This window comes from Macrobrachium nipponense, chromosome 11 (genome assembly GCF_015104395.2).
Source record: "Macrobrachium nipponense isolate FS-2020 chromosome 11, ASM1510439v2, whole genome shotgun sequence".
In the NCBI taxonomy this organism is placed as follows: Eukaryota; Metazoa; Arthropoda; class Malacostraca; order Decapoda; family Palaemonidae; genus Macrobrachium; species Macrobrachium nipponense.
The window spans coordinates 23,024,717-23,043,665 of record NC_061087.1 but is presented as its reverse complement, the minus strand read 5'-3'; the positions used below and the strand labels follow the sequence as shown (position 1 = coordinate 23,043,665).

The window sequence follows — 18,949 nt, the reverse complement described above, 5'->3', positions numbered from 1 at the left end:
AAGATATTGTTTCATATCTTGATATTGATTTGCTATCTATCTTGTATTCTAGCAGGCATTTACAATACATTTTATCAACTAATTCCATAAGAAAATAATTTCCCGTGCCGGGAATCGAACCCGGGCCTCGCGGGTGAGAGCCGCGTATCCTAGCCACTAGACCACACGGGAGATGGCCTTTGTTCTTGAAGGGTAATTACTGGAAATGTTGGTAACACTGTTATGCGGAGGTCATCACTTTTGTTTGTTTTTCAGTTAATTCTTTAACATCTTTCAAGGTGTTCTGTCTTGATAAGTAGCATATCGTGGAGTGTGTATTTTTCAGAGAGGTTTTCTCTACCTATAGTACCAAACCTTTTGACTTGTGTTGTCCTGTGTTTAATGTTTTAGGATGACAAAGAATTAATGATTTCAGAACTATGAATTAATAGCCATGTATGAGTGTTGCAAAAATTATATTTAGAGTTGGTGATGTACATTGACATTGGGCTCTTAAGTTAATTTTGGAAGAATGATAAAAAAAAAAAATTGCTAACTGATATATATTCAGAAACATTTTCAGGGAAAGCATGCCAATTATAGAGTTCATATCCAAATGGTTTTTATATTGTTTAAATTAGCCTTTAAGGATAGACAGATGTTTCAATGTGGATATTTGGAATTTAACGCTGCATATTTTACGTGAGGGCGACTGGTTGGCAGAAACATGTTTCATCAGGTAGCGTGGCCGAGCGGTCTAAGGCGCTGGTTTAAGGCACCAGTCTCTTCGGGGGCGTGGGTTCGAATCCCACCGCTGCCATAGAATTTTCATAATACTATTCACTCTTTCCTAATGATATATTACAAACAGAGGTGTGTGTAATTCCAGGCCATTGTCTAACCTGACCTAAAAAGGTAAGAAGGAAAGGTAGACTAAGTGAAAAACAAATTGAGCTTCCTTCCAAAGGAAAGAATGCTGGGAATTTGGTTTATGGAATATAACTAAGATATCTGGATTACAGTCCTATATGCGCTAGAGCTGTATTGCATTTTTTAAGTCTAAACGACTTCCCCATCTGTCTAGTATTGTAACACAAATACACTTTTCAAAACTAATTAAGCAGAAAAATATTTTCCCGTGCCGGGAATCGAACCCGGGCCTCGCGGGTGAGAGCCGCGTATCCTAGCCACTAGACCACACGGGATGTGGTCTTAGTTAGCCGAAGGTAATTACTGGAAATGTGGTAACACTGTTATTTTCCAGTCTGCTTTCAACTGTGTATCAGTCTTGTTCGTTAACATCTTTAACCCTTACTGGAGGGATAAATATGATATGAAGCTCCATAAGCTGGGTAAACTTTGAGGTCAGTAAAAAAATAAAAAGAAAAAAAAATCAATGGAAAGAGGAGATATGCAAATGTGCATGGTGAAAGAATAAAAGAATATGACTACGTATTTACAACCCCTTGTGGGTCCTCTTTTACAAGACAATTGTAAATTTTACCAACTTGTGTGTTTTTTCTAGAAAATTAATTTATTTTATTTTGTAAAATTGTAATTAGTGTCACACAATATCAAAACAGAAGTAACATTTTTAGCATATTTGTTGAAAAATATTTCCATAAATTTACAGAGAACGAAGATTCAGTAACTTTTTTTTTTTTTTTTTTTTTTTTTTTTTTTTTTTTACTTGTTTATCTAATATTTCTTTGCCATTGTCTTTGTAAAATTACATTTATGACTGACTTAGTATCACAAAACAAAAAACAGCAGCAACCCCTTGGTATATTTATGAGTAAATTTACAAAAAGATGTCATGTGAGAGAGAGAGAAAGGCAGAACATTCCCACTTCAAATCATAAGCACTACTGAAGTCCTGAGATGCCCACACTCATGATCTAGTCAGTATAAAAGTTTCCATAAGTGAATTTATGGGTATAAAAGTATTGACACCTCTTTCCTGCCTGATTCTTCCAAATTGATGGCGCATAATATTGTAAATCTACGGGATCAATCTGTCCATCACCCCAAACCTATTATTACTACTCCAGAGGCTCAATCCGTCCACTGAGGGATAAAGTGTTCCCTCTTCATTAGCAGCATACCATGGAATGTATGGTTCTCAGAGAGGTTTTCTTTACTTACAATACCAAATCTTTGAACTTAGGTTGTCCCATGTCTGATGTTTCGTGTCGACAAAGAAATAGTGGTTTCAGGACACTAATTGATTATACTCCCAAGTATGTGAACTGCAGAATTTATGGTAAGTTATTGCTGTACGTTGAAGGGTTCGGGCAGTGTGTTAATTTTGGAAGAAAAATTTTAAAAAAAAAATGTGCTAACTGACATATACTTACACAGTGTCAAATGTATTCATTATTAATCTACAGTTAATGGACAAACATGCCAAATACATATAAGAGCCCATATCTAGAAGTTATTTTTATATCAAGTAGCCACTAAGGTTAGGAAGACTTGTTTCAATATGGAAATTTGAAAAGTAATGTATTGCATATTTCGGTATAAGATGAAGTCCACAAGAGCTATGTGAGGGGTTTCTGAATGGCTGAATCATGTTTCATCAGGTAGCGTGGCCGAGCAGTCTAAGGTGCTGGTTTAAGGCACCAGTCTCTTTGGGGGCGTGGGTTCGAATCCCACTGCTGCCATGGAGTTTTTTTAATCCTTTTAAGTCTTTCCTGATGATGTAATACATACAAAGTTGTGAGTAAACTCAGTTTTCTTAATCCTTTTAAGTCTTTCCTGATGATGTAATACATACAAAGTTGTGAGTAATCTCAGTCCCTGATCTAACCCTGACCTGACCAAAAAAGTTAAGATCACAGGAATGGACTAAGTGGGGGAATAACCAATCTTCTTCCAAAAGAAAGAAGTAAGAATCATAGTTTATGGAATACAACCAAGATGTCTAGAGTACAGTCCTGTACTTACTAAAGATATATTGTGTTTCATATCCTCACATTAATTTGCTAATCTATCTTGTACTTTAGCATACATTTACAATACACTTTATTAACCAATTCCATAGGAAAACATTTTCCCGTGCCGGGAATCAACCCGGTCCTCGCGGGTGAGAGCCGCGTATCCTAGCCACTAGACCACACGGGAGGTGGTCTTTGATCTTGGAAGGTAATTACTGGAAATGTTGGTAACACTGTTACGTGGTGGTCATCAATTTGGTTTCTTTTGTCAGTTAATTCTCTAACATCTTTCAAGATGTTTTGTCTGGACACTAGTATCTTGATTAGCAGCATACCATGGAGTGTGTAATTTTCTGAAAGGTTTTCTCTACCTATGGTACTAAAACTTTTGACTTGTGTTGGCCTGTATTTAATGTTTTCGGTTGACAAAGAATTAATGGTTTCAGAACTGGAAATGTATAGCCAAGTATGAGAATTGCAAAATTTATATTTAAGAGTTAGTGTTGTACCATTTGGACATAGGACTCCGAGTTAATTTTGGGAGAATAATGTTAGAAGAAAAATTTACTAACTGATGTAAATGCCTACAGAGAGTTTCAAAAGTATTCATTATTCAGGAACATTGTGAGGAAAGACATGCCTATTATAGAGTCCATAACCAAATGATTTTTGTATATTATTTCAAGTTAGCCTTTAAGGATAGACTGATGTTTCGATGTGGATATTTGGAATTTAACGCTTCATATTTTATGAGGGGGACTGAATGGCAGAAACATGTTTCATCAGGTAGCGTGGCCGAGCGGTCTAAGGCGCTGGTTTAAGGCACCAGTCTCTTCGGGGGCGTGGGTTCGAATCCCACCGCTGCCATAGAATTTTCATAAGAATACTATTCACTCTTTCCTAATGATACATTACAAACAGAGGTGTGTGTAATTTCAGGCCATTGTCTGACCTGGCCTAAACAGGTAAGAAGGCAAGGTAGACTAAGTGAAAACCGAACTGAGCTTCCTTCCAAAGGAAAGAATGTAGGGAAAATGGTTTATGGGATACAACTAAGATATCTTGAGTACAGTCCTATATGCACTAGAGATGTATTGCATTTTTTAGGTCTAAATGACTTCCCCATCTGTCTAATATTGTAGCAGACAATTTACAATACACTTTTCAAAACCAATTCTGCAGAAAAATATTTTCCCGTGCCGGGAATCGAACCCGGGCCTCGCGGGTGAGAGCCGCGTATCCTAGCCACTAGACCACACGGGATGTGGTCTTTGTTACCCGAAGGTAATCACTGGAAATGTTGATAACACTGTTATTTTCCAGTCTGCTTTCAACTGTGTATCAGTCTTGTTCGTTAACATCTTTAACCCTTACTGGAGACTGGTAAATATATGCAGCTCCTCAGACTGGGTAAACTTTGAGGTCAATCAATTTACAAAAAAAAACCACATCAATGGAAAGAGGAAGATATGCAAATGTAACACTCCATATTTTGTGAGTAAGATGAATTTTAAGGCGCTGGTTTAAGTCACCAGTCTCTTTGGGGGTGTGGGTTCGAATCCCACCAGTGCCATAATGTTTTCTTAATCCTTAATCAATCTTTCCTAATGATGTAACACATACAAAGTTGTGAGTAATCTCAGTCCCTGATCCAACCCCGACCTGACCAAAAAAGATAAGACCACAGGAATGGACCAAGTGGGAAATTAATGATCATCTTCCAAAAGAAAGAAGTAAGAATCATAGTTTATGGAATACAACCAAGATATCTAGAGAGTAGTCCTGTACTTACTAAAGATATATTGTGTTTCATATCCTCACATTAATTTGCTAATCTATCTTGTACTTTAGCAGACATTTACAATACACTTTATTAACCAATTTCAGAGGAAAACATTTTCCCGTGCCGGGAATCGAACCCGGGCCTCGCGGGTGAGAGCCGCGTATCCTAGCCACTAGACGCACACAAGACGGTAGTGGTCTTTGATCTTGGAGGGTAATTACTGGAAATGTTGGTAACACTGTTAATAGTGTTCACAATTTGGTTTCTTTTGTCAGTTAATTCTCTAACATCTTTCAAGATGTTTTGTTTGGACTAGTATCTTGATTAGCAGCATACCATGGAGTGTGTAATTTTCTGAGAAGTTTTCTCTACCTGTGGTACCAAAACTTTTGATTTGTGTTGTCCTGTATTTAATGTTTTTGGTTGAAAAAGAATTAATGGTTTCAGAACTGGAAATTTAAAGCTAAGTAGATGAATTGCAAAATTTATATTTAAGAGTTAGTGTTGTACCATTTGGACATAGGACTCCGAGTTAATTTTGGGAGAATAATGTTAGAAGAACAAATTTACTAACTGATGTAAATGCCTACAGAGAGTTTCAAAAGTATTCATTATTCAGGAACATTGTGAGGAAAGACATGCCTATTATAGAGTCCATAACCAAATGGTTTTTGTATATTATTTCAAGTTAGCCTTTAAGGATAGACTGATGTTTCGATGTGGATATTTGGAATTTAACGCTTCATACTTTACGTGAGGGGGACTGATTGGCAGAAACATGTTTCATCAGGTAGCGTGGCCGAGCGGTCTAAGGTGCTGGTTTAAGGCACCAGTCTCTTCGGGGGCGTGGGTTCGAATCCCACCGCTGCCATAGAATTTTTCATAAGAATACTATTCACTCTTTCAACCTAGCCACCTGGGGGGGCAACCAAGTCCTTATGGGTGCCGGTCCCAAGCCCGGATAAATAGGGAGGGTTGGTGTCAGGAAGGGCATCCGGCTGTAAAAATCTGTGCCAAAACCAAAAATGGAATGAGCCGAAATATGGAAAGAGGTAATGCTAGGGCGTACTCCGTAAACGACGCACAGAGACATCGCCCTAACTCTGTGGTAAGGCGAGGGCTACTGCATCAGGAGCGGGTGCAGCTAAAGAAGCAAGCTCACATTGGGTTCAGAGTATGTCAGCTAAATGTTGGGTCCATGACTGGGAGAGGTAGAGAATTGGCTGACTTGATGAGAGAAAAGAAAGTAGATGTTGTGTGTGTGCAAGAAACGCGGTGAAAAGGAAATAAAGCTAAAGAGTTGGAAGATGGATATAAGCTATATTATAGTGGAGCAAATAAACAAGGTAGAAATGGAGTTGGCATAGTACTGTCTAGTGAACTAAAGAACTCTGTAATAGAAGTGCATAGAAAGAATGACCGTATCATCAGATGAAGATATGTTATGGAGGAGAGATTCTGAATATTATAAGCGCATATGCACCACAAGTTGGTTGCACAGAAGAAGAGAAGGGAAATTTCTGGAGAGACATGGATGGAATAATGCAAGAACTGGAAGAGCATGAGAGGGTGATAGTTGGGGCAGATTTGAATGGCCATGTCGGAAGTGAAAATGAGGCGATTGGGCGGGTGCATGGGGGCCATGGAATTGGGGAGAGAAACCCAGAAGGAGAGAGTGTAGTGGACTTTGCTGTGTCATTCGACATGGCAATAGTAAACACATTCTTTGAGAAGAAAAGGGAACACCTAATAACATATAGGAGTGGGGGAAGATTCTCCCAGATAGACTATTTCTTGTATAAAAGGATAAATCTGGTGGAGGTCAAGAACTGCAAAGTTATTCCAGGCGACCATGTAGCCCCCCAAGCACAGGCTGCTATGTATGGACTTGAAGTTGAAAATGGGTAAAAAGAAAAACCAAAGCTAAAGGGATAAGGAAAATTAAATGGTACGAATTACAGAAGGAAGGGGATAAGAAGAGAGTTTAAGAGGAGGGTTTTGGAGGATATTGATATAGGGATTGAAGATGTTCAAGAATGGTGGGCACGAAATGCAGCAGTAATAAGGCATGGAAAGGAGCTGCTAGGAGAGACATCTGGTATCATATGGGAAGAAAAGGAGAGTTGGTGGTGGGATGAAGACATTGAGAAAGTAGTAAAAGATAAGAAGGAGGCAAGAAAAAGAGGGAAGGGAGTCACAGTCAGTGGAAGACAGAAATAGGTACAGAGAGAAAAACAAGGTGGTGAAAAAGGTGTTAGCCCAAGCTAAAGCAAAGTCGTATGATGATGTGTATAATGAGCTGGGGACAAAGGAAGGATTAAAGAAGATGATCAAGCTATCAAAGGCTAGAAATAAGAGCACCAAAGATATAACACATATCAAACAAATAAAGGATCAAGAGGGTGTAGTGCTTAGAAAGGAGGAAGACATTGTGAAGAGATGGAAAAAAGAATATTTCGAACAGTTGTTAAATGAAGAAAATAATAGACTAATAAGAGAGGAGGGGCAAGTGAACATTGGCATGGTAATGAGGTTTTTCTAGGCAAGAGGTACTAAATGCACTGAAGAAGATGAAGAATGGGAAGGCAACCGGACCAGACATGATCCCGGTGGAGGCATGGAGCATTAGGAGATGAAGGAGTGGATATACTGTACGATCTTATGATAAAGATCCTTGAACAGGAAAAGATACCAAATGAGTGGCGTGGGAGTATATTGATCCCAATTTTTAAAGGGAAAGGCGATGTCCAAGAGTGTGGTAATTATAGGGGCATTAAATTGATGTCCCACACTTTGAAGATACTGGAAAGGATGATAGATGCTAGACTGAGAGAAGAAGTACAAATAGGTAAAGAGCAGATGGGATTTATATGAAGGGAAGGGGAACAACAGATGGTATATTTTGTCTGAGGCAAATAATGGAGAAATTCGGGGAAAGACAAAGGGACCTACATATGGTATTCATTGACCTTGAAAAGGCTTATGACCGAGTCCCGAGACAAGAGGTATGGAGGAGTCTGAGGGAGATGGTGCCAGAGAAGTATGTGCGATTGATACAAGAGATGTACCGGAACGTATTTACCAGAGTGAGGAGCAGTGTTGGGGGGAGAGAAGGTTTTGAGGTGAGAGTAGGATTACACCAGGGGTCGGCTCTGAGCCCATTTATCTTTAACATAGTGATGGATGTTATAATAGAGGAAGTAAGGGAGACAGTACCATGGAACATATTGTATGCGGATGATATTGTTCTGTGTGCAGAGCAGCAGGAAGATCTGGAAGTGAAATTGGAAAGATGGAGAGAAGTACTGGAGGACAGAGGAATGAGAATAAGTAGATCCAAGACAGAATATATGTGTACCACCACTGAGGGGGATGATAGAGAAAGTATTCAGCTTGGTGGAGAGCAAATAAGGAAAGTTGATAAGTTTAAGTATTTGGGATCTTTTGTTAACGCTGGAGGAAGTATGGAAGAAGAAGTAAAACATCGGGTACAGGCAGGCTGGAACAACTGGAGAGCGGCCTCGGGAGTTCTTTGTGACAAAAGAGTGCCGCTTAGGTTAAAAGGAAAATTTCACAAGACGGTGGTAAGAACAGCAATGCTGTATGGTACGGAAACAGCAAGCATGAGAAAAGCAGAGCAGAAGAAGATGGATGTGGCAGAAATGAGAATGCTTAAATGGATGTCTGGGGTAACAAGAGTGGATAGGATCAGAAATGACTACATAAGGGGGTCAACTAAGGTGGTGGAAGTATCAAAGAAAGTGCAGGAGGGGAGGCTGAGATGGTATGGACACCTGTTGAGGAGAGATGAGGACCACGCTGGGAGACATACTATGGGGGTGGAGGTGCAAGGAAGAAGAAAATGAGGGAGACCAAGAAAGAGATGGAAGGACTGTGTGAGAGGAGACTTAAATGAGAAGGGAATTGATGAGGCAGAAGCACAAGATAGAAATAGATGGAAACGGCTCATCCGAAACGGCGACCCCATATAAAAATGGGAACAAGCTGGGAAGAAGAAGAAGACTATTCACTCTTTCCTAATGATATATTACAAACAGAGGTGTGTGTAATTTCAGGCCATTGTCTGACCTGGCCTAAAAAGGTAAGAAGGCAAGGTAGACTAAGTGAAAACCGAACTGAGCTTCCTTCCAAAGGAAAGAATGTAGGGACAATGGTTTATGGGATACAACTAAGATATCTTGAGTACAGTCCTATATGCACTAGAGATGTATTGCATTTTTTTTAGTCTAAATGACTTCCCCATCTGTCTAGTATTGTTGCAGACAATTTACAATACACTTTTCAAAACCAATTCTGCAGAAAAATATTTTCCCGTGCCGGGAATCGAACCCGGGCCTCGCGGGTGAGAGCCGCGTATCCTAGCCACTAGACCACACGGGATGTGGTCTTTGTTACCCGAAGGTAATTACTGGAAATGTTGGTAACACTGTTATTTTCCAGTCTGCTTTCAAATGTGTATCAGTCTTGTTCGCTTAACATCTTTAACCCCTTACTGGAGACTGGTAAATATATGCAGCTCCTCAGGCTGGGTTAAACTTTCTTGGTGGTCAGTCAATTTTACCAAAAAAAAGAAAAAACCACATCAATGGAAAGAGTAAATGTGCCCCCTCATATTTTGTGAGTAAGATGAATTTTAAGGCGCTGGTTTAAGGCACCAGTCTCTTTGTGGCTGTGGGTTCGAATCCCACCGGTGCCATAATGTTTTCTTAATCCTTAATCAATCTTTCCTAATGATGTAATACATACAAAGTTGTGAGTAATCTCAGTCCCTGATCCAACCCCGACCTGACCAAAAAAGATAAGACCACAGGAATGGACCAAGTGGGAAATTAATGATCTTCCAAAAGAAAGAAGTAAGAATCATAGTTTATGGATTACAACCAAGATGTCTAGAGTACAGTCCTGTACTTACTAAAGATATATAGTGTTTCATATCCTCACATTAATTTGCTAATCTATCTTGTACTTTAGCAGACATTTACAATACACTTTATTAACCAATTCCATAGGAAAACATTTTCCAGTGCCGGGAATCGAACCCGGGTCCTCGCGGGTGTGATGAGCCGCGTTATCCTAGCCACTAGACCACACGGGAGGTGGTCTTTGATCTTGGAAGGTAATTACTGGAAATGTTGGTAACACTGTTACGTGGTGGTCATCAATTTGGTTTCTTTTGTCAGTTAATTCTCTAACATCTTTAAAGATGTTTTGTCTGGACTAGTATCTTGATTAGCAGCATACCATGGAGTGTGTAATTTTCTGAGAGGTTTTCTCTACCTATGGTACCAAAACTTTTGACTTGTGTTGTCCTGTATTTTATGTTTTCGGTTGACAAAGAATTAATGGTTTCAGAACTGGAAATTTATAGCCAAGTATGAGAATTGCAAAATTTATATTTAAGAGTTAGTGTTGTACCATTTGTACATAGGACTCCGAGTTAATTTTGGGAGAATAATGTTAGAAGAAAAAATTTACTAACTGATGTAAATGCCTACAGAGAGTTTCAAAAGTATTCATTATTCAGGAACATTTTGACGAAAGACATACCTATTATAGAGTCCATAACCAAATGGTTTTTGTATATTATTTCAAGTTAGCCTTTAAGGATAGACACATGTTTTGATGTGGATATTTGGAATTTAAACGCTTCCATTTTAAGGAGGGGGAATTTAACGCTTCATATTTTACGTGAGGGGGGATTTAACGCTTCATATTTTACGTGAGTGGGACTGATTGGCAGAAACATGTTTCATCAGGTAGCGTGGCCGAGCGGTCTAAGGCGCTGGTTTAAGGCACCAGTCTCTTCGGGGGCGTGGGTTCGAATCCCACCGCTGCCATAGAATTTTCATAAGAATACTATTCACTCTTTCCTAATGATATATTACAAACAGAGGTGTGTGTAATTTCAGGCCATTGTCTGACCTGGCCTAAAAAGGTAAGAAGGCAAGGTAGACTAAGTGAAAACCGAACTGAGCTTCCTTCCAAAGGAAAGAATGTAGGGAAAATGGTTTATGGGATACAACTAAGATATCTTGAGTACAGTCCTATATGCACTAGAGATGTATTGCATTTTTTAGGTCTAAATGACTTCCCCATCTGTCTAGTATTGTTGCAGACAATTTACAATACACTTTTCAAAACCAATTCTGCAGAAAAATATTTTCCCGTGCCGGGAATCGAACCCGGGCCTCGCGGGTGAGAGCCGCGTATCCTAGCCACTAGACCACACGGGATGTGGTCTTTGTTACCTGAAGGTAATTACTGGAAATGTTGGTAACACTGTTATTTTCCAGTCTGCTTTCAACTGTGTATCAGTCTTGTTCGTTAACATCTTTAACCCTTACTGGAGACTGGTAAATATATGCAGCTCCTCAGGCTAGGTAAACTTTGAGGCCAGTCAATTTACAAAAAAAAAACCACATCAATGGAAAGAGGAAGATATGCAAATGTAACACTCCATATTTTGTGAGTAAGATGAATTTTAAGGCGCTGGTTTAAGGCACCAGTCTCTTTGGGGCTGTGGGTTCGAATCCCACCGGTGCCATAATGTTTTCTTAATCCTTAATCAATCTTTCCTAATGATGTAATACATACAAAGTTGTGAGTAATCTCAGTCCCTGATCCAACCCCGACCTGACCAAAAAAGATAAGACCACAGGAATGGACCAAGTGGGAAATTAATGATCTTCCAAAAGAAAGAAGTAAGAATCATAGTTTATGGAATACAACCAAGATGTCTAGAGTACAGTCCTGTACTTACTAAAGATATATAGTGTTTCATATCCTCACATTAATTTGCTAATCTATCTTGTACTTTAGCAGACATTTACAATACACTTTATTAACCAATTCCATAGGAAAACATTTTCCCGTGCCGGGAATCGAACCCGGGCCTCGCGGGTGAGAGCCGCGTATCCTAGCCACTAGACCACACGGGAGGTGGTCTTTGATCTTGGAAGGTAATTACTGGAAATGTTGGTAACACTGTTACGTGGTGGTCATCAATTTGGTTTCTTTTGTCAGTTAATTCTCTAACATCTTTAAAGATGTTTTGTCTGGACTAGTATCTTGATTAGCAGCATACCATGGAGTGTGTAATTTTCTGAGAGGTTTTCTCTACCTATGGTACCAAAACTTTTGACTTGTGTTGTCCTGTATTTTATGTTTTCGGTTGACAAAGAATTAATGGTTTCAGAACTGGAAATTTATAGCCAAGTATGAGAATTGCAAAATTTATATTTAAGAGTTAGTGTTGTACCATTTGTACATAGGACTCCGAGTTAATTTTGGGAGAATAATGTTAGAAGAAAAAATTTACTAACTGATGTAAATGCCTACAGAGAGTTTCAAAAGTATTCATTATTCAGGAACATTGTGAGGAAAGACATACCTATTATAGAGTCCATAACCAAATGGTTTTTGTATATTATTTCAAGTTAGCCTTTAAGGATAGACACATGTTTCGATGTGGATATTTGGAATTTAACGCTTCATATTTTACGTGAGGGGGAATTTAACGCTTCATATTTTACGTGAGGGGGACTGATTGGCAGAAACATGTTTCATCAGGTAGCGTGGCCGAGCGGTCTAAGGCGCTGGTTTAAGGCACCAGTCTCTTCGGGGGCGTGGGTTCGAATCCCACCGCTGCCATAGAATTTTCATAAGAATACTATTCACTCTTTCCTAATGATATATTACAAACAGAGGTGTGTGTAATTTCAGGCCATTGTCTGACCTGGCCTAAAAAGGTAAGAAGGCAAGGTAGACTAAGTGAAAACCGAACTGAGCTTCCTTCCAAAGGAAAGAATGTAGGGACAATGGTTTATGGGATACAACTAAGATATCTTGAGTACAGTCCTATATGCACTAGAGATGTATTGCATTTTTAGGTCTAAATGACTTCCCCATCTGTCTAGTATTGTTGCAGACAATTTACAATACACTTTTCAAAACCAATTCTGCAGAAAAATATTTTCCCGTGCCGGGAATCGAACCCGGGCCTCGCGGGTGAGAGCCGCGTATCCTAGCCACTAGACCACACGGGATGTGGTCTTTGTTACCCGAAGGTAATTACTGGAAATGTTGGTAACACTGTTATTTTCCAGTCTGCTTTCAACTGTGTATCAGTCTTGTTCGTTAACATCTTTAACCCTTACTGGAGACTGGTAAATATATGCACTCCTCAGGCTAGGTAAACTTTGAGGTCAGTCAATTTACAAAAAAAAACCACATCAATGGAAAGAGGAAGATATGCAAATGTAACACTCCATATTTTGTGTGTAAGACGAATTTTAAGGCGCTGGTTTAAGGCACCAGTCTCTTTGGGGGTGTGGGTTCGAATCCCACCGGTGTCATAATGTTTTCTTAATCCTTAATCAATCTTTCCTAATGATGTAATACATACAAAGTTGTGAGTAATCTCAGTCCCTGATCCAACCCCAACCTGACCAAAAAAGATAAGACCACAGGAATGGACCAAGTGGGAAATTAACGATCTTCTTCCAAACGAAAGAAGTAAGAATCATAGTTTATGGAATACAAACAAGATATCTAGAGTATAGTCCTGTACACACTAAAGATAGTGTTTCATATCCTCACATTAATTTGCTAATCTATCTTGTACTTTAGCAGATATTTACAATACACTTTATTAACCAATTCCATAGGAAAACATTTTCCCGTGCCGGGAATCGAACCCGGGCCTCGCGGGTGAGAGCCGCGTATCCTAGCCACTAGACCACACGGGAAGTGGTCTGAGGTCTTAGATTGTATTTACTGGAAATGTTGGTAACACTTGTAATTTTAATTTTTCAAATTAAAGCAGAAGAGAGTATTATAAAAAAATGTACAACTCACTGAAAAGTACCGCATTTACCCTTCTCAGTACATTTCGAAGTATTTTACCACAAATATACTCAGAATTTTTTACTGACTTTAGTTCTTATCTGGTACTATATTGTGTGGGCTGTAATTCTGTAATTGTAATTTTACAAAATAAAATAAACAATAATTTGAACAAGAGGCCACGTGCATGTTTGGAAATATTCACTTTCAACTTCTGGTGGAAGGTACAGAAAATTTTACAGAATATTTTTTTCTTGTGAGCATATGCATAGCTTCTTTCCATTGATACGTAGTTGTTTCTTTAAACTATCCATTGATGTTTGCCCAGTTTATTGTTCTTAATATATATTTTACCCTGGCCTTCTACTTCAGCAAAGAATTAAAATCAACTTTCGGTAGCAAATTTTACTGCTGTTGTATGCATTTCACCCAATGGTATCTTCCTGTGCCGGGAATCAAACTCTGGGCCTCGCAGGTGAGAGCTGCAAATCCTATCTGCTAGGTCACGTGTGTTGGTCATTCTTCTTAGGCAGTAATTATTAATAATTTTTATTAACATCATTTTGTACTATGAATGGTCCTCTATAACCTCTCGCAAGATGATGTAGCTTGATATCAAATTGCGCCAAATTTTTTGACACTAGAGTTGGAAGCTTGTCTCAGGAAAACATAGAAATACATAGTAGTTTTAGAGCTATAAATGGAAAGCCAATTAAGAGAACTACAAAATTTATGTCTGAGTTCATTCTCTTAATAGCCTTACCATAATGTGCATTGAACAATAAGTTCTTAAGATATAAGGCTGACTGGTTGACTGAAACATGTTTCATCAGGTAGTGTGGCCGAACGGTCTTAGGCAGTGATTCCAAACTGGTGTCCGCTGACCCCTGCACATCCAAGAGGAGGCCCTGGGGGTCTGCAACACAATGAAAAACTTAATATTTTTTTCAACTCCAAAAAAATATATACAATAAAAAATATACGTCACTCAGTCTCTTATCATCTTAGTGTCTGTTATCGATACTTATACATACATACTTTGTGCATGAATATGCAAACATTAAATGTACTACATTGTACTGGGTATCCCTGTATGGTAAGGATAACTTTTGATTGGCTGGGGTCCTCGGCTGGGACTCATCATATCTGGGGGTCCTTGGTATTGGGGGCGTGGGTTTGAATTCCACTGCTGCCATGGGAATTTTGTATAAATACTGTGTATGGTAGTGTGTGTATTTCTTGATGTATATACATTAACTTGAAGTGTAATTTTAATTATTTGCCAATCCATTTTGACCAAAAAAAAGTTGGATAAAATTGGTTAGAAAATAACTGAAATTGACAAAAGAAAAAAGTTGAATAAAATTGTCTAGAAAAATAAACAACTTGTTATAGGTTGCTCTAGAAGTAAGAGCCTGTGCCAGCATGTTGCTGGCTTGATCTAAAGTGACAACAACTGAATTTACCTTTCGCAAACAAAACAACATGGGAGTCATCAATTACGGTGTTCAACCAACGTAACAAAGTGGAGTAGTATGGAATTTAAAGATCTGCTGTAATTCATATTGTTATATTAAGACTATATTTTATATTAACCCTCTTGCGCCGAAGCGGTATAATAGAAATTGTCTCCCGTATGCCGGGCCGGTCTGGGAGTGAGCGCAGAAGCGTAAAAAATTATTTTTTCAAAAAATCACAGCGCGCTTAGTTTTCAAGATTGAGTTCATTTTTGGCTCCTTTTTTGTCATTGCCTGAAGTTTAGTATGCAACCATCAGAAATGAAAAAAAATATCATTGTCATATATAAATAATGCGATATATGAAAGCGCAAAAAAAAATTTATATAATTGTATTCAAATCGCGCTGTGCGGAAAACGGTTAAAGCTAACGAGTTACTTTTTTTTTCGTTGTATTACACACTAAATTGCGATCATTTTGATATATAACACATTGTAAAGCGATCAAAGCAACACAGAAAAAATATTATCACAAAATGATGCATGAATTCGTAACGCTCAGAAGTAAAAAAAAGACAAATGATTGAATATTACGATACTGTAAGATTTTTAGCTTAGAATTGCAGTTTTCGACCATTTCGGAAGAGTTAAATTTGACCGAATGTCAAAATGTTTATGTATATTTTTCATATGCAAATATTTCGAAAATGAGAAAAGCTACAACCTTCAAATATTTATTTTGTATTCTGCATGAAATTGCGCACATTTTCATATATGAAACACTATAAAACACCTAATATGAAAATGAGCAAATTTTAGGAGAATGCGACGTACGCATTTCGGAGATTTGCGGCCGCGAATCGGCGCACGGAGGGAAGGAAAAATTTTTTTCAAAAATTCATCATAAATCTAAATATTGTTCTAGAGACTTCGAATTTGTTTTAAAGTGAAGATAAATGACTGAATATTACTACACAGTAAGAGTTTTAGCTTACAATTGTGTTTTTCGACCATTTCGGTTGAGTCAAAGTTGACCGAATGTAGTTTTTTTCCTATTTATCGTGGTTTATATGCAAATATTTAGAAAATGAGAAAAGCTACAACCTTCAAATATTTATTGTTGTATCTGCTTGAAATTGCGCACATTTTCTTAGATGAAAGTCTATAAAACGCCTGATATGAAAAGGAGCAAACATTAGGAGAATGCGACTTACGCATTTCGGAGATTTGCGGCCGAGAATCGGCGCACGGAGGGAAGAAAAAGGTTTTTTCAAAAATTCACCATAAATCTAAATATTGTTCTAGAGACTTCGAATTTGTTTTAAAGTGAAGATAAATGACTGAATATTACTAGACTAAGAGTTTTAGCTTACAAATGCGTTTTTCGACCATTTTGGTAGTCAAAATTGACCTAACGTAGTTTTTTTCCTATTTATCGTGATTTATATGCAAATATTTCGAAAATGAGAAAAGCTACAACCTTCAAATATTTTATGTTGTATTCTGCATGAAATTGCGCACATTTTCATATATGAAACTCTATAAAACGCCTAATATGAAAAGGAGCAAATATTACGAGAATGCGACGTATGCATTTCGGAGATTTGCGGCCGAGAACCAGCGCGCGGAGGGAAGGAAAAAGTTTTTTTTCAAAAATTCACCATAAATCTAAATATTGTTCTAGAGACTTCCAATTTGTTTTAAAGTGAAGATAAATGATTGAATATTACTAGACTGTTATGTATTTTGCTTACCCAAAAATACTAATATAGTAAAAAAAAAATTATATATTATATATATCTATATATATATATATATATATTAATTCTAATATATAATATATGTATTTATTTATTACATTTTTCGATTCTGGTACGAATACATAAATAAAAGGAATGCAGGTGACACTTGTCTTTTTGCAAACAATGAAATATCATATATCATCATGCACAGATACGGATACATAAAAAATGACAATTTGTCGAAAATTGCATTTTTCCTAACTATACAAACCTGAGGTCCTTTAACAATAGGAAGGTAACTAGCGGCAGCTGGGACGGTCGTAAGCTTCGAACAAGGGGAGAACGGTAGTTAACTGCTTGTCCGATCGTGCGCGCGCGAGAGGTGAAGAATCACTTTTGCTTTAGGCCCATGCAAAAAGTTGCAGAGTGAGGGGTGGCATGAGGTGGGACTATATGTAAAGGACCTCAGGTTTGTATAGTTAGGAAAAATGCAATTTTCGACAAATTGTCATTTGTTCCGATACGTAATACAAACCCTCGGTCCTTTAACAATAGGAAGACTCACTTCTTGGTGGGAGGAATCTGAGTCTTTTTGGTGAACAGACTGGTGTTCGTCCAACCCTGGAGTGCCTCCCTGGTCGTAAGAGCAAGGGAGGGATCCAAACCTCTGTCCGATTGATCGGGGTGTGCACCGCAGGATCAATGGTCAGACCTCTGGGCCAAGTACTAAGAGAGAGGCAAGCGTATCTCTTCGTACCAGCAAGCAAGAACTTGTTCCTGTTTGCAAGAGACAATCATAAAATGATGGGTTTGTCTCAAATTGGCATCCACTTCCTCCCCCTTGTTGGAGGAAGTGGTGGATATTTACTCCTATCCCTACTGAAAGGGATAGGATGGTGCTCTATTTAGTAGCTCACCTGCATCTCGTCCTTACCCAGCAGGGTGACGACCGTGTCCCTCTACCCAGAGGTAGAGGGGAAGAAAAAGATGGGAAGAGGAGCCAGTCACACTCTCATTCCTCATCCATTCTTACGGTCACACCAGGACTCGATGCTGTTCAGCCTGCGAGGGTCTGGGTTAACTACACAACGTGTTGAGCAACCACCACGGTTCCCCAAGGAAAAAGATCCAAGGAACTGTGGGCAATATCCTGAAGGTAGAAGGAGGTGCATGCGGTCCGGTTGGACCAGGCGCCTGCCTTCATTACCTGCGCCACGGAGAAGTTCTTGCGGAACGCGAGAGAATGATGAAGAGGCGTCCACACTCATCCTGGGTGTCGAGTTTCTTCAGACAGCTCCGTCGCGCCTTCACAGGACAAAGCAGCATAGCCTTCGTATCGGAGGCGGTGAAGTCCATTAGGGAGGGTATTGTGAAGGACTCGAACCAATCGTCAGTTACCGAAGGGTTCTGAGTCTTCGCTACGAAGATCGGTACGAAATCGAGCGTCACAAATCCCCATCCCTTTGTGCTTGACTTCTCAAGAGAAGTCATGCAGTTACCTAAGACGAAAAGAAGGGAATAGTCGTATGACCTATCCCTCTTCTCGACTTTGGTTATGTACAGTACTCATACTGACAAGCTATTAAGACGAAGTAATGATTGCTCTGGAACAACCGAACTAAGTCCACAGCATAGTTCGTAACTGACTCGGGCGCTCTGACAGCTGTCGACTGACTGGTTCGGAATCAGTAGAGGCAAGTTGTCCAAGCATCGGGTAAGTCACGTGACCTTCGCCCTTTAAAGAGTTATGCTGAGAGACCAAACAAATAAAATATTTGTTAGTCACCGATGCCGGACGGCGCGGCGATGATTCTCTTAATGCATAAGCTCAAAAGGCGAAAGTCAATTGCCTTCAAAAGACCGAGGTCCCTGATGGCAAGAAAATCTCATAGACGTTGAATCTCAGCTTAAGGAGAAAGAAACAACACTATGTGACGTTGAAGACGAAGGTAGGCAATGAATGCAACCTACGTCTTCCAGCTGAATCGAGAGAAGGAATCTCAAGATTCTAAACCTGTGCTTACAAATGACTGAAAACGCTAACCGCCATTTCATTGCTGTCCGTTGTGCAATGAAAGCGGGGCGTTCTTCAGTAATGAAACACAGGGGAGAGCCGCTTGAAGAACTGCTTCTCATGGGCTGAACGTTTGGAAGTAGAGCTGGCAGGTGTGGGAGTAGGCGATG

At 39.0% G+C, this 18,949-nt stretch overlaps 15 non-coding genes across 15 annotated transcripts; 6 read left to right on the top strand and 9 right to left on the bottom strand.

Annotated features, from left to right (window-relative positions):
* Positions 1–99: 99 nt before the first annotated feature.
* Positions 100–171, bottom strand: Trnae-cuc (transfer RNA glutamic acid (anticodon CUC)). Its single transcript has one exon. It is a non-coding gene; the product is annotated as a tRNA-Glu (tRNA).
* Positions 172–717: 546 nt separating this feature from the next.
* On the top strand, positions 718–799 carry Trnal-aag (transfer RNA leucine (anticodon AAG)). Its single transcript has one exon. It is a non-coding gene; the product is annotated as a tRNA-Leu (tRNA).
* A 313-nt stretch (positions 800–1,112) lies between these two features.
* Positions 1,113–1,184, bottom strand: Trnae-cuc (transfer RNA glutamic acid (anticodon CUC)). Its single transcript has one exon. It is a non-coding gene; the product is annotated as a tRNA-Glu (tRNA).
* Positions 1,185–2,563: 1,379 nt separating this feature from the next.
* On the top strand, positions 2,564–2,645 carry Trnal-aag (transfer RNA leucine (anticodon AAG)). The gene has a single exon. It is a non-coding gene; the product is annotated as a tRNA-Leu (tRNA).
* Positions 2,646–3,703: 1,058 nt separating this feature from the next.
* Trnal-aag (transfer RNA leucine (anticodon AAG)) lies at positions 3,704–3,785 on the top strand. Its single transcript has one exon. It is a non-coding gene; the product is annotated as a tRNA-Leu (tRNA).
* Positions 3,786–4,109: 324 nt separating this feature from the next.
* Trnae-cuc (transfer RNA glutamic acid (anticodon CUC)) lies at positions 4,110–4,181 on the bottom strand. The gene has a single exon. It is a non-coding gene; the product is annotated as a tRNA-Glu (tRNA).
* A 635-nt stretch (positions 4,182–4,816) lies between these two features.
* On the bottom strand, positions 4,817–4,889 carry Trnae-cuc (transfer RNA glutamic acid (anticodon CUC)). The gene has a single exon. It is a non-coding gene; the product is annotated as a tRNA-Glu (tRNA).
* Positions 4,890–5,490: 601 nt separating this feature from the next.
* On the top strand, positions 5,491–5,572 carry Trnal-aag (transfer RNA leucine (anticodon AAG)). Its single transcript has one exon. It is a non-coding gene; the product is annotated as a tRNA-Leu (tRNA).
* A 3,458-nt stretch (positions 5,573–9,030) lies between these two features.
* Positions 9,031–9,102, bottom strand: Trnae-cuc (transfer RNA glutamic acid (anticodon CUC)). The gene has a single exon. It is a non-coding gene; the product is annotated as a tRNA-Glu (tRNA).
* Positions 9,103–10,477: 1,375 nt separating this feature from the next.
* Positions 10,478–10,559, top strand: Trnal-aag (transfer RNA leucine (anticodon AAG)). Its single transcript has one exon. It is a non-coding gene; the product is annotated as a tRNA-Leu (tRNA).
* Positions 10,560–10,883: 324 nt separating this feature from the next.
* Positions 10,884–10,955, bottom strand: Trnae-cuc (transfer RNA glutamic acid (anticodon CUC)). Its single transcript has one exon. It is a non-coding gene; the product is annotated as a tRNA-Glu (tRNA).
* Positions 10,956–11,588: 633 nt separating this feature from the next.
* On the bottom strand, positions 11,589–11,660 carry Trnae-cuc (transfer RNA glutamic acid (anticodon CUC)). Its single transcript has one exon. It is a non-coding gene; the product is annotated as a tRNA-Glu (tRNA).
* Positions 11,661–12,290: 630 nt separating this feature from the next.
* Trnal-aag (transfer RNA leucine (anticodon AAG)) lies at positions 12,291–12,372 on the top strand. The gene has a single exon. It is a non-coding gene; the product is annotated as a tRNA-Leu (tRNA).
* A 323-nt stretch (positions 12,373–12,695) lies between these two features.
* Positions 12,696–12,767, bottom strand: Trnae-cuc (transfer RNA glutamic acid (anticodon CUC)). Its single transcript has one exon. It is a non-coding gene; the product is annotated as a tRNA-Glu (tRNA).
* A 630-nt stretch (positions 12,768–13,397) lies between these two features.
* Trnae-cuc (transfer RNA glutamic acid (anticodon CUC)) lies at positions 13,398–13,469 on the bottom strand. The gene has a single exon. It is a non-coding gene; the product is annotated as a tRNA-Glu (tRNA).
* Positions 13,470–18,949: the final 5,480 nt, after the last annotated feature.